Source organism: Glycine soja, chromosome 16 (genome assembly GCF_004193775.1).
Source record: "Glycine soja cultivar W05 chromosome 16, ASM419377v2, whole genome shotgun sequence".
Taxonomy (NCBI): Eukaryota; Viridiplantae; Streptophyta; class Magnoliopsida; order Fabales; family Fabaceae; genus Glycine; species Glycine soja.
Window position 1 is genome coordinate 10,334,112 of NC_041017.1, and position 14,592 is coordinate 10,348,703.

Sequence of the window (14,592 nt, forward strand, 5' to 3'; positions counted from 1 at the left end):
TGGTGGTGGAAGATCAAAACTCTGACGAATGTATCCGACATCCTCTTCAAGCTGTGTAAGGCGAATGTCCATACCGGCAAAGCGTGAATCTAACGAGTCGAAGCGGTCACCAACATAAGAACGAAGACCCCGTAATTCGGAGAGGACTTCATTCATGAGTGCGGAATCTTCACGTTGAGGGGGAGGTGAAGGAGTGCGTTCATCTTGAGGAGGGAGTGCATCCTTCTTCAGCCATTGTCCATTCCGATCTTTACGATACCCAATGGAGGTCATTACACCAGCACCAATTGCAAAAGAACGCTTGACTTGAACAAAGGGTTCATCATCAAGCGGAATTTGAAAATGACGCAAAAACAGAGTAATCAATTGTGGATAAGGAAGAGGTGCATTGGCCCGTAATGCCTTATGCATTCGGTACCAAACCAAATGAGCCCAGTCGATCTGACGACCGGTAAGAAAAGCCCACATAAGAATCAAATCCTCCTCAAAGGCTTGTGCTAAATTTGAAGACCGAGGAAGCAAAATTCTAACAATGATATAATGCATGATGCGATTATCAAATGTTAATGACCCGGCCAGCAATCTACCGGTCATTTCAGCTTGATCATTGCAGACCATGCGACGAGCATCATGACTCGAATAATCGAATTTCCAGTCATAAAAAATGGTGCCCTCAAAAGGTGCACCTTGACTGGGTAAATGAGTCAAAGAAAAGAATAGTGACTGATCAATGACCATAGAAGTACCATGCACCTCAGACATAATGATACCATCCTGAATTTTTAAATTGCAGTAGAAGACTTTTACAAGTTCAGGATAATATGGCAATTTTAATGACATGAAATCAACAAGACCAGAATTTTGAAACACTTGATAGCAATCAAACGTTTCATCATTAAAGAACTCTACGTCTAGGTACTTAGGGTCTAAGATTATTCTTGAAGAAAACTGAGAAAGGTACCGTAGACGTTGATCATCGGATGAAAACAATGTTGATGATCTTGGAGATGACAAAGAAGGAGGAATAGGTGCTGTGGGTGCTTCGGATGGGCCGTGGCGGCGATGGGCAGCGGCGGTAGCGGTGGAGGATGATCCCTTTCTCTTCTTTGATGGCTCTGCCATTTGATGAAGTTTTTATAGATTTTGATCGGTGGAAGTGAAAGAGAACTGAAAAAGAGGAAGATTGGGCTTTACGAGACGTGATTTGGTGAAGAATTGAGTGAGAATCGAAGGTTTGAAGTTCTAGGTATGGAGGAAAACGTGGAGGAGGCTTTGGCTGCGCAGCAGCTCTGATTTCATGAGTATTTATAGAAGATGACGCATTGTAATCGATTACATGTATTGGTAATCGATTACAGGCCCAATAAGCCTTCTGGTAATCGATTACAGGATGTTGTAATCGATTATAGGCTGCCTGTTCATGTGTAATCGATTACATTGGATGATAATCGATTACCAGAGCCTATCCTAGGCTAGTTTCTTAAGAGAATATCCATGTTTATGCTCAAATACATCCTATATGACTAATTTTCACTACTAATACACTAAATTCAATCATTCAATTATTATATACACAAGAAATCATAAATTCTATCATAAAAACAAGAATTCAAACATGATCAAACAAACAAAATAATCTACAATCAATAAGTAAGAGTAAATCAACCAATCAATTAACCAATCAATCCCTATTTTTCTAAATCTCTTACATCTAAGAGACCTAGTTCTCTTCTAATAGAGAAGAACACTTCCTTGGGGAGAGGTTTAGTGAAAATATCAGCAAGTTGATTCTTAGTATCAAAAAATTCTAATACACAATCTCCCTTTAGGACATGATCTCTAAGAAAGTGGTGTCTAATCTCTATATGTTTAGTTCTAGAGTGTTGAACTAGGTTTTTGGATAGATTTATGGCACTAGTATTATCACACTTAATAGGTATGCGATCAAGAATGATGCCATAGTCAGATAATTGTTGCTTCATCCATAAAATCTGTGCACAACAACTACCGGCAGAGATATACTCCGCTTCAGCAGTGGATAAAGCAACACTGTTTTGTTTCTTACTATGCCATGAGACAAGAGCCGATCCAATAAATTGACAAGTTCCACTTGTACTTTTTCTATCAGTTTTAGATCCGGCAAAATCAGAATCAGAATATCCTATTAAGTTACATGTTGAATTCTTAGGATACCATAATCCTAAATTGAATGTTCCTAATAGGTATCTCATGATTCTCTTTACTGCACTTAAATGTGATTGTTTGGGGTTGGATTGAAACCTAACACACATGCATACACTAAACATAATATCAGGTCTACTAGCAGATAAATAAAGAAGAGATCCGATCATACCTCGATATTGTTTTATGTCTATAGACTGACCAGATTCATCTTTATCTAAGTAACAATTAGTGCTCATCGGTGTAGACATGTGTTTTGCACAATCCATCCCAAATCTTTTGATCAATTCCTTGCAGTACTTGGATTGATTGATGAATATACCTTATTGAGTTTGCTTGATTTGTAATCCCAGAAAGTACTTTAGTTCTCCCATCATTGACATTTCAAATTCACTTTGCATATCAAGGGAAAACTCCTTGCACAATGAATCATTAGTGGATCCAAAAATTATATCATCAACATATATTTGAACCAACAAAATATCATTATGCTTTCTCTTTATGAACAATGTGGTATCCACTTTACCTCTGGAGAAATCTTTTTCTAGAAGAAAATTGCTTAAGCGTTCATACCACGCCCTAGGGGCTTGTTTCAAACCATAAAGAGTCTTTTGTAATTTATAAACATGGTTTGGTTTATCAGGAATTTCAAAACCAGGGGGTTGTTCAACATATACCTCTTCTTGAATTAAACCATTTAGAAAGTCACTCTTAACATCCATTTGATAAAGTTTAAAGTCCATTATGGATGCATATGCCAAAAGCATTCTAATGGCTTCTAATCTTGCAACAGGAGCATATGTTTCTTCATAGTCTATTCCCTCTTCTTGATTATACCCTTTTGCTACTAACCTTGCTTTATTTCTAATAATTATACCATGTTCATCTAATTTATTTCTAAAAACCCATTTTGTTCCTATGACAGGATAATTTTCAGGTTTTTCTACTAATTTCCACACATTGTTTCTTTCAAATTGGTTTAGTTCTTCTTGCATGGCAATGATCCAATTATCATCTATTATGGCTTCTTTTATATTTTTAGGTTCAATCATGGATACAAAAGCCATATTATTGCATAAATCTTTAAGAGAGTGTCTAGTTGTTACCCCTTTTGAGATATCACCAATAATGTTGTCGAAGGGATGATCTCTTGAAGCTTTCCATTCTCTTGGAAGTTCATCATAGGATTTGACTTCTTCTGGAGGATCTTCATTGTTTCCTTTATCATTTCCTTTGGAATTTTGTTCATGAATGTTCATATGTTCTAAAGAATCTGCAATGTCATCTAGCATATTCTTTCTTGACAATATAGCATTAGATTCATCAAAGGTAACATGAATGGATTCCTCGATATTCATAGTTCTCTTATTATATATCCTATATGCTTTGCTTTGTAATGAATATCCAAGAAAAATGCCTTCATCAGATTTTGCATCGAATTTTCCTAGATTATCTTTACCATTATTAAGTACAAAGCACTTGCAACCAAAAACATGTAGATGAGAGATATTAGGTTTTCTACCATTAAATAACTCATATGGGGTTTTCTTTAAAATAGGTCTTATCAAGGCCCTATTCATGATGTAACATGCAGTATTGACAGCTTCAGCCCAAAAATACTTTGGAAGAGAAGTATCATTTAATAAAGTTCTTGCAATTTCTTCCAATGACCTATTTTTCCTCTCAACAACTTCATTTTGTTGAGGGGTTCTTGGTGCAGAAAAATTATGTTCAATACCATGTTCATCACAAAATAATTCAAAATCTTTATTTTCAAATTCACCCCCATGATCACTTCTAATGGATGCAATCTTGAGATTTTTCTTGTTTTGTATGACTTTAGCAAGTTTCCTAAATGCTTGGAATGAATCACTTTTATGTGTAATAAATAATGTCCAAGTATATCTAGAGAAATCATCAACTATAACTAGAGCATAGTAATTTCCTCCAAAACTCATGGTTCTAGATGGACCAAATAGATCCATATGCAATAACTGTAATGGTCGAGTGGTTGAAACAACATTTTTAGGTTTGAATGAGACTCTTGTTTGTTTGCCCTTTTGACATGCATCGCATAGTTTATCTTTTTCAAATTTCAATTTAGGCAAACCAACTACTAAATCTTTTGAAATTAATTTATTTAAGTGATTCATGTTTATGTGAGCAATTCTTTTATGCCATAACCATGGATCATCATCTTTACTAAGAAAGCAATGATTGTTTTCTTGTTTTATGCTTAAGTCTATCATGTAAACATTATTGACTCTATGTCCTACATGCTTTATATTAATGTCATGCTTATGTTCTATAAGACATTTCTGAGAATCAAATGATACTAGATAGCCTTTGTCACATAGTTGACTAACGCTAAGCAGGCTGTGCTTAAGGCCTTCAACAAGTAGAACATTTTCAATGGAGTTTGAAGAATTTGTACCTATTTTACCCACTCCAAGAATTCTACCTTTGTTATTGTCACCATATGTTACATGCCCACTTTTCTTTGGAGATATATGTGTAAAATTTGATGCATCTCCAGTCATATGTTTTGAGCATCCGCTATCTATGTACCACTTCTTTCTCAAAGATACCTGCATAATCAAGTTTTTGACTTAGGTACCCAAATTTTATTGGGTCCTTGCATGTTAGTATAAACTGAGGATCCTTTTGGGACCCATATCATTTTAATGTTACTGTAATTTTTCTTGAAGTAGCAAGTTGATATGCCATGTCCTCTTCTTCCACAGTAAAAACAAGTGATAGAATTAGAATTACATTTTTGTGTGGAAGTGGAAAAGTTTTTATGAATCTTTTGTTGTTTTTCAGATTTATACCCTAGTCCATTTTTATTAGACACATATCTTTGTTTACTTAATATAACATCTAAATTATTTCTACTATATGAAAATTTTGCAAGTGAATTTTTCAACTCTTTAATTTCTTTTACATATTTATCACAACAACTACAAGAATCTGTTATTTTCTTGTCATTAATAGTGGAGATATTAACTTTTTCATTTGTTTTAGAGATTGAGACTTCATTTCTAAGAAGATCTAATTCTTTGTTTAATTTCGAAATTTCATTTTCTAAATTTGAAATTGTTTTCTTTGATGATGAAACTAATTTTGCAAGTTTAATTGATTCTTTATGCAAATCAGCAAATGCATCTTGCAATTCATCAAAAGAAATAAATAAGTTGTTTGAAGATGTTACCTCTTCATCACTTTCGTAACTTTTGGCCATAAGGCAGAGATTTATCTCTTCATTTTCAGAATCTTCAGAGGATTCCAAATCATTTTCATCCCATGTGATGCATGCTTTCTTCAGTTTCTTTTCACTATGATTTTTCTTTTCAGATTTTTCCATCTTTTTCTTGAAGATGGGACAATCAACCCTCAGATGTCCAGGTTGATTGCATTCAAAGCATTTTAGAGTAGAGGATGAATTTTCTGTCCTTCTTTTTGATTTAAAATTTGGTCGCCTCTGATTTCCTCTTACTTTAAGAAACTTGTTGAATCTTTTTACAAAGAGACTTAGATCATCATCATCATCTGGATCATTATCCTAATCACTTTCTTCTTGAATTGAGGATGATGCTTTAAGAGCAATTCCTTTCTTTTTCTTGTCATTTTCTTCATTTTGGTGCAATCTCAATAGTTCCATCTCGTGTTCCTGCAACTTTCCAAATAAAGTGGCAAGAGACATGTTAGACAAATCTCTTGATTCAGAAATGGTTACTTTGGGTTGCCATTCTCTACTTAAACATCTTAACACCTTGTTTATAAGATCCTCATTTTGAAATTCTTTGCCTAAGGCTGCTAGATGATTTACTATATGTGTAAATCTCTTTTGCATACTCTGAATATTTTCATTTGCATTCATTCTAAATAATTCATACTCATGAGTTAGTGCATTTATCCTAGATCTTTTAACATCTGTAGTTCCTTCATGTGTTAATCGAAGAGTGTCCCACATTTCCTTAGCACTCTTACAATTTGAAACCCTGAAATATTCATCCATTCCTAGGGCAGATGTTATTATGTTTTTGGCTTTTAAGTTGTATTGTACTCGTTTTCTATCCTCTTCAGACCATCTATCTCTAGGTTTTTCTATGGTTATGATTTCACTTGATGAACTACCATCTATTGAAACTCTTTCTACTGTGGTGGGTATATAAGGCCCTATTTCTATGGCTTCCCAGATATTTAGATCTATTGCCTCGATAAAAATTTGCATTCGGGTTTTCCAGTAGTGGTAACCCTCTCCATTAAAGATTGGAGGTCTATTGATAGAATTCCCTTCTGGAAATAAGGAATTTGCTGAGGCCATCTTTTTCTTGAAGCTTCTAAACTTTATACAAGAATGAAGCTTTGATACCACTTGTTAGACAAGTGGCCTCAGATATCTTAAGAATGGGGGGTTGAATTAAGATATTCCAAACTATTTCCCCTAATTAAAAATCTATTTCACTTTTTACTCAAGTTATGAATTCCCTTAATGACAATCTTCTTAAATAAATGAAACAATTTGAATATGAATATAAAGCAATAATAAATAAAGGAGATTAAGGGAAGAGAAAATGCAAACTCAGTTTTATACTGGTTCGGTCACACCCTTGTGCCTACGTCCAGTCCCCAAGCAACCCGCTTGAGAGTTCCACTATCTTGTAAATTCCTTTTACAAGTTCTAAACACACAAGGACAATCCTTCCTTTGTGATTAGAATTCCTTTACAACAAGAGACTCACAGTCTCTTAATCCCTTAGAGAATGAGAAGAAGAAGAAGAACAAATCTCTCTAGAAAGAGATGGATTTTACAGACTAAGCACTCAAATAATTCCTTAATGAATTGCAATTGAATTGGCCAAGGAATTCTTAAGAGGATAAAATGAATTTGCTCTTTGAGAGGATAAACACTTGTTGTTCTGAAAATCTCTGAGCAATTTCGTGTTTAAGTCACATATATATAGACCATTGGTGGTCATGAATAAAGCCTTTGAAAAGTTGTGACTCTTGAAATTATTTTACTGAAAATCCTGTCTGGTAATCGATTACAGTGATTGTGTAATCGATTACAACTTTTAAAATTTGAATTAAAACGTTTACTAACTGCTGGTAATCGATTACCAAAATTGTGTAATCGATTACACAGTCTAAAATTTCGAATTCAAATTTTTGTAGCTGTTATAAAACGTATTTGGTCACTGGTAATCGATTACATCCTCTGGTAATCGATTACCAGAGAGTAAAACCTTTGAGAAACACTTTTTTAATTTAAATCACTTGGCCAAACCTTTGCTAATTCAATTAGGAATTCCCTTCCTAATATTCTAGTGATCATCTTGATGTTGTGACTTGTAATCTTGAAGTATTGTCTTGAATTTTAATCTTGAAAAGCCCATTTGCATCAATTGCAACACATCATCATGATCATCATCAAAACATCAAAGGCAATTGCATCTACATGGAAGAGGGGCAGCTCACCAACATATCCCCTTCACCCGACACTATCACTAAAAGTCCACCAACTACGAACTTTAACTTCTGGTGAAGCGTTGAAGGGACCACTCCCAGCGCATGAATCCAAGGTCTTCCCAAGAGGCAGCTATAGGCGGGATTTATGTCCATCACTTGAAACACCACATTGCAAGTGTGGGGGCCTATCTGAATGGGAATGTCGATTTCCCCCATCACTTCTCGCCGAGTACCATCAAAGGCTCGTACCACCATCAAGCTTGGTTTTAAACGTGACACACTAAAAGGAAGCTTTTCCAAGGTGGTCTTCGACATCACATTTAAACTCGATCCATTGTCGATAAGTACCTTCGAGACGACATGGTCCATACATCTCACCGACACATGTAGAGCCTTGTTGTGTCCTCTCCCGTCAACGGGAATCTCTTCTTCCGCAAATGCGATATAATTATTGGTGGTTATATGATTAACGATGCCTTCAAAACCCTCCACTGAGATATCGTGTGCTACATGGGCATCGTTGAGGACTTTTATCAACAGCGCACGATGAGGCTCGGAGTTTATGAGCAGTTCAAGCAAAGAGATCCTTGCTGGAGTTTTATTCAGTTGCTCGACTACCTTAAACTCGCTTTGTTGGATGAGGCGAAGGAACTCATGAGCCTCTTCCAAAGTCACCGTCTTTCCTTGAAGACCCTCTTTCCTTTCGGCCCCTTTACCACCGGAGGATCCACTTCTTTTGAGGGGGTGGCTACGTCTGTGGGCTCTTGGACCATGGGCGCTTTCCCCTTGGAGGGCAACTTCGCTGAGTGAGGGGAAGCGAACACCCGGCCACTGCGGGTCACGCCACTGAGGCCGGTGATGTTGGTCACCTTGGCTGACAGGGAGTCAACTTTGGTTGCAACTCTTTCTCCGAATGCGGGAGGGGTATACTTCCACGGAACGGCCTTATTGCTTTGATATGCAAATGGCGTCGGCTAGGGCGCCGTCCGGGGGTATATGGGCGTGGAGCCGGTCCCTTTCCTAGTAAAACATATTACTAGGGCCTTGGGGGTTAGGAGAACCTTCTTTTCTTCCGACTGCATGCAAATCTGTGGTTCTTCCCTCCCTCCTTTGGACACTTCAAGCTGCCCCCAGTCCATGAGCCACTGAAGCAATTCTTCCACCGCGGGACAAGTTTCCATGTCGTGTGACTCCCCGAGGTGAAATAAACATTCGTCCCTTTCGTCTCCGCCACGGGAGACCATGCATGCCGCTTGCAGCGATTGGTAGATGAAGCGTCTAGAAGTAGTCACCTCTCCTAATCTCTTTGCCCGCAATGGCTCATCCTCTTCGATGGCCTTTACGCTAGCCCCTCCATGACTAGCTAGCGGGTTGGTTTTAACATTTGGGCCCTCCTCTTGAAATGATAGTCAGCCGGCATTAATTAGGTGCTACACCTTATACTTGAATGGGATGCAGGAGTCAATGTTGTGTTCGGGAGCCCCACTATGGTATACACACTTGGCACCCGGGTAGTACCACTTGGGGTATGGTGGCTGGAAGACCCTCCCGGGTATGGCCACCACCAAATGATTCTCCAATAATGAAGGCCATAACTCGGAGTATGTCATGGGAATAGGAGAGAAGTTATCTTTCGGGGGTGGGTGCTGTGCATTATTATAGCTCGCGCCGGGGGCTGTATTATTGACTGGCCGGGGAGTGGCTGGAGCTGTGCGTTGGGTCGGTGTTCTTTCTGCTGCGGGTGGTCCTTTTACTTGAGTCGGGAGGGAACTCCCGGCTCGGATTGAAAAGTTCGGGGGGTTAGACTGGTATGAGCTTTTGATATTTTGGGGTGCTTTCATCCATGTTGGGGCGGAGGTGACCGCGTGGGTATCTCCTTCCTTTTTTCTCGCGCCCACCACTGGGGCTCTTCTGTTGTTGTTGGGGGTCACATTGGAGGCATATTCGAACTTGCCTTTTCTTAGTCCAGATTCAATTCTTTCTCTGGCGAAGACAAGATCCGCAAAGTTAGCTGGCATGTAGCCTATCAGCTTTTCATAGTAGAACGTGGACAACGTATCTACCATAATTGTGATCATCTCCCTCTCCGTCATGGGCGGGACAACTTGGGCTACGAGATCTCTCCACCTTTGGGCATATTCTTTAATGGACTCATGTTCTCGCTTAGTCATACTCTGAAGCTGGTTCTGATCGGGAGCCATATCCGTATTGTATTGGTACTCTGAAGGCAGTTGCCAAGTCTTTCCATGATCGGATCTGGGAAGCTTCCAGATTGGTATACCATGCCACAGCCGCTCCGGCCAAGCTGTCTTGAAAGAAATGGACCAATAGCTTTTCGTCCGTAGAATACGCCCCCATCTTTCGGCAATACATCCGAAGATGCCCTTTTGGACATGTCGTCCCTTTATACTTATCAATATCCGGTACTTTGAACTTGGGAGGGATGACGATATCAGGCACCAAACATAGGTCCGCTAAATCCGAGAACGAGTAATTGCCGAGGCCCTCTACCGCTCTTAGCCTCTCCTCAAGGGAATCAATCTTTCCCTTATCTTCTGTGAAGGGAACGAATTCTTTTACGGGTGCGGGTGAAGACGGGACATGGCGGACTATGTTTGGTTGGGGTAATTCATGGGGGGATGGATCTTTGAGGTGAAGCAGAGGGCCTAGATGGGTATCTCCTTCATCCTCTTCTTGTAGGGGATAGTCGGCATAAGGTGGGAGTTGTCCCTTGAAGGTAGGGGCTTGGCTCAAATCTTCCGGAGCAGCACGGGGAGTGAAGTCCGGAGGTAAGTCATAAGGGTAAGCTTGCGGACTATACCTCTGAACGAACACTGTCGTGTTTCTATCTCGGCCCAAGTTTATTTCTGGAGTTTTAGCATGGCCTCCGTGATAGAAGCCATTTAATCTTTTAAGGCCGATAGGTCGGCCTTCATCTGTTCTTGCACGCCCTCTTCATTATCCATTTTTCTGGATCGAGTGTTATAGGGGTGCCTTTGTGCTTTCTTAGTTATGATGAATTTCCTAAAGAAACAAACAACGGTGAGTATGCCACCAAAACATGAATATGCAAATGAATGAATCGGAGCACTTGGATCCACCTCAAGGTTTTTTAGATAACGTGATGAGTTCATAACTTCTCGTTTTATAAAAAGAACAAAACTTTCATCTAGCCAAGATTATACAAAAGGGTTACAACAGAAGCTAACGGTTTCTAATTATGTGGGCCATCAAATCTATCATGTGTTGACAGTAATTGATTAGCCCATGAATTTCCTCGGGGGCTGTACACACTTCAGCGATGGCTTTTGCTTTGGCTAGTAGTCGCGGGAGGTCTTGACTTCCATTCAAGGTCAAGGCGAACCTATCCATCCACATAGTCGCTTCTTGATGCAATGCATCAATCACCCTCCCTCTTGCTTCCTTTTCGGCGTACACTTGTGCGAAATCTTCTACTAGCTTTTGTTCATGGGTCACAGACTGGTTTAACTCTTCCTTGTACTGCCCTATGATAGCTAGCATGCTTTGCTCCGTGGCTTCCAAGTGTTGAGCCAAACTCCTCTTGGATCTTGCGCAAGCAGCTAACTCTTCATTTTTCGACGCACGAGCGATAACTTTGAAGCGGACACGGGTGTCTTGTGTCTTGTTGGAATAGGTGCGAAACCAACCACACACAGAGAGGGGGTAAGCAACAGACAATTCGTGCACTATTTTTCTCGCACCTTCGGTCAAAGGTATCAAATAAGTCCGCCAAGATAGCCACCACTGGACTCTCCTTGCTATGGTGGTATGCAAGGAAAGCATCAATTGCGACTAAGTCCACCAAACCGCCCACGTTCGGAAAGAGGACAACCCCAAAGATCAGCAAAGCTAGTGTATCTGCAAACGGGACCCACTTCTCTTGGCTTGCCATATCCCTTGCCTTGCCTTCCAAGTATTTCCGTGGCAGGCCCACTACGCCTTTCCGAGTTTGCTTCATGCGATCCAACTCTTTTGCCGAATCTCCGACCATAGCTACGATCTTACTCAAGGAGGGAAAAAATCCGGAGAAAAGGTACGGTTTTCTTCCCCCAAGAGGGCATCCTAATATTTCCTCAAACTCTTCAACAATCGGTACCATTTGGAAGTCCCCAAACGTGAAGCACCTCAACGGCTGATCATAGTATTGGGCGAGGGATACGACAACTTCCGTAAATACCTTCGTTGCGGTCAAATCTAGAATCTTTCCGTACACTTTGCGGAAGGCTTGCCTTTGGAGAGGTCCCATCAATCGTCCCAATTCCTTGAGGCTGGTGACATCTAGACCCTTAGCCTTGACTTGATAAAATCTTTTGCCGTTTTGATTTGTCCCCGTCATTTACCTAAAAAAGGGGTGGATCAAGACTCCGACATGAATGATGCAATGCATATGCATGAAATGGAAAGAAAACAAAACAAAGGGGTAATTCACACATACGAGACCGCAAAAATCCATCTTTTTAATGCTACGTTTTAGGCATCATGGCGCCTCAACGTAGTATTAAAAAGTTATGTATTACTCTAAAGAAACAAAATACCACTAGCAAAACTATAAACTAGTGCTATTTACCAAAAATGCATGAGAACAAAATGGCACGGAGCGTGTTTTCCCTTTGCCCCTATTTGGGAACCTATAGGACAATATCTAAGGGTCTCTAATAACTACTCCCAACGATTCATAACTCACACGGCTGTTTTCTAGAGGTATCATCACTCAAGATAATAATATTGTGGCGGTATGGAATACCAGCGACAACATATTATAAAGAGAGAAAGCTCTAGACGAGGTTTCACTATTATCTAGCAAGTCAGAGACCTAGCATGATGATAGATTCACCTCCACTCCTTAAATTCCCATGAACCTGGGTATAGGGCCTCTTTTTTACTCAAACCCGTGGGTGCTTAGTGTAAAAATGTGAAAAAAAGACAGCAGTTATTTACACTTTACACAGTTCAATAAATGCACACACAAGGTTTCACAATTCCACAATTCCTTAGAATAGGCCTAACTCACAAAAAGATCCCCAGTGGAGTCGCCAACTGTCGCAACATGCCCTTTTGCGGGCGAGCGAGGGCGAGGCTCACGGGTGCGCTTTCCAAAGGAGGAAAGATGCGCGGAGTCGCCACCAATGTTTATTTGTGGAAAACGTCGGAAAAACCGAAGGAAACCGGTCGAAATGAAAATTCTAAGTTCAGGAGTTGTATTTACGTTTGAGGAAGGTATTAGCACCTCTCACGTTTGTCTCAAAGGACAACAACCTATTTTTTAGAATTGTGAAATTGTGTTATCTTAACTTTTATTTCCTTTTTATTTTTTGAGGTCGACAAAAGCGGGGATCTTGCTCCTACGTACCCTCCATCGAAGAGGAAATCAGACCTACGTAGTTCTTCCTTAAGGGTGAATCAAGCGATTCTTTTTACTTGAAAGGTGATCATTTAAAGGTGTTGGGCCTTAAAAATGATCCATTAACTTGGTAAGAAAGACTGAGATAATAAACTTTCAAATCCCTTTTTTAGTGATTTTTTCGTGGACGAGCTTGACTTGGCGAATTGATTTTAGCCTTAGTTTCACTTTAGTTATTAGTCAATTCAATTAAGAATGAGAAATCCCAAAGAGAAAACGTCCGATTGATTTTCTCGCTTCACTTGACTAAAAGGTATTTTTTGATTATTATATTATTATTTTATCTCCTTTTTTGATTTCCAACATGGTTACGGCACGACCGAACGGTCGGAATTCATTTTAACAGAAATTAACGGATACTACAAATCAAATGATCGGTGGAAATTTATTTTATTTTTAGATTAGGCGAGAAATGACTTAAATAAATTACTTAAGCACGTCAAAAGGGGGTACGGAAAGTAAATGGAAACGAGAATAAAAGTACATGAAACAAATGGGGACCACCACGGGTACATAGAATGAAGTGAAAAGCCCAGTTTGGGGTACTTACCAGTTGAAGACCGAAGAAAACGAAGAACGAACGATGAATGTTGAAGAACGGTTGAAAATCTTCACATAATTACTCACGGAAACGTTGGAAGCGCCTCGGCTTGGATTTTCTTCACGGAAACAATTTTCCTCAACAATTTCAAGAGAATACGAAGTGCCAAGAAGGCTGAACCCCTTTCCTCTTCACTCCTCCCCCTATTTATAGGAAAATAAGGGAGGAGTTTGCCACCCAGCTCGCCCAGGCGAGCTCAGCTCGCCCAGGCGAGCAAGGTTGCTTCCTCCAGAAGCAACCGCCTTCTGGAGGAAGAATCTGGAAGGCCCAAGTGGGCCTGATTGCTATTTGCAACCCCATTTTTACTAAATGCACCCCCTTTTGTTTTTTTTTGTGATTCTTTTTCCGTAACATTACGAAACTTTACGAATTTCATAACGATACTTATTTTCTTTCCGTAAGGCTACGGAACCTTACGGATCATGTATTTACTCTTTTTTAGCTTTCGAAGAAGTTACGGAAACTCACGGATTGCGTAACACCTCCTTTTGGTTTCCGCCACATTACGGAATTTCACGGATCGCGTAACCATGCTTTCTTTTGATTTCCGGTGCGTCTCGGGACTTCACATATTGTGCAACAAAGGGTGCCAAGTATCTCGAAGTGGCCAATCAAAGGTTGCATGTCATCAAGTAATAATCCCCGGACAAAATTAGGGTATGACACCGATGTTAAAATAATTTAGTTTTAACATCGGTTATTTGAAAATCGATGTCGTTAAGCACTTACAACATCGGTTTTCAAATAACCGATGTTAAAATCACACTAAATTCAGTTTCATCATCAGTTATTTGAAAATCCATGTTGTAAATGCTTAACGACATCGGTTTTCAAATAACCGATGTTAATATAAAAAAAATTCTTTAATTATTTATATATATTTTTTTAAAATCATATATTGAGTTATTAATTATAT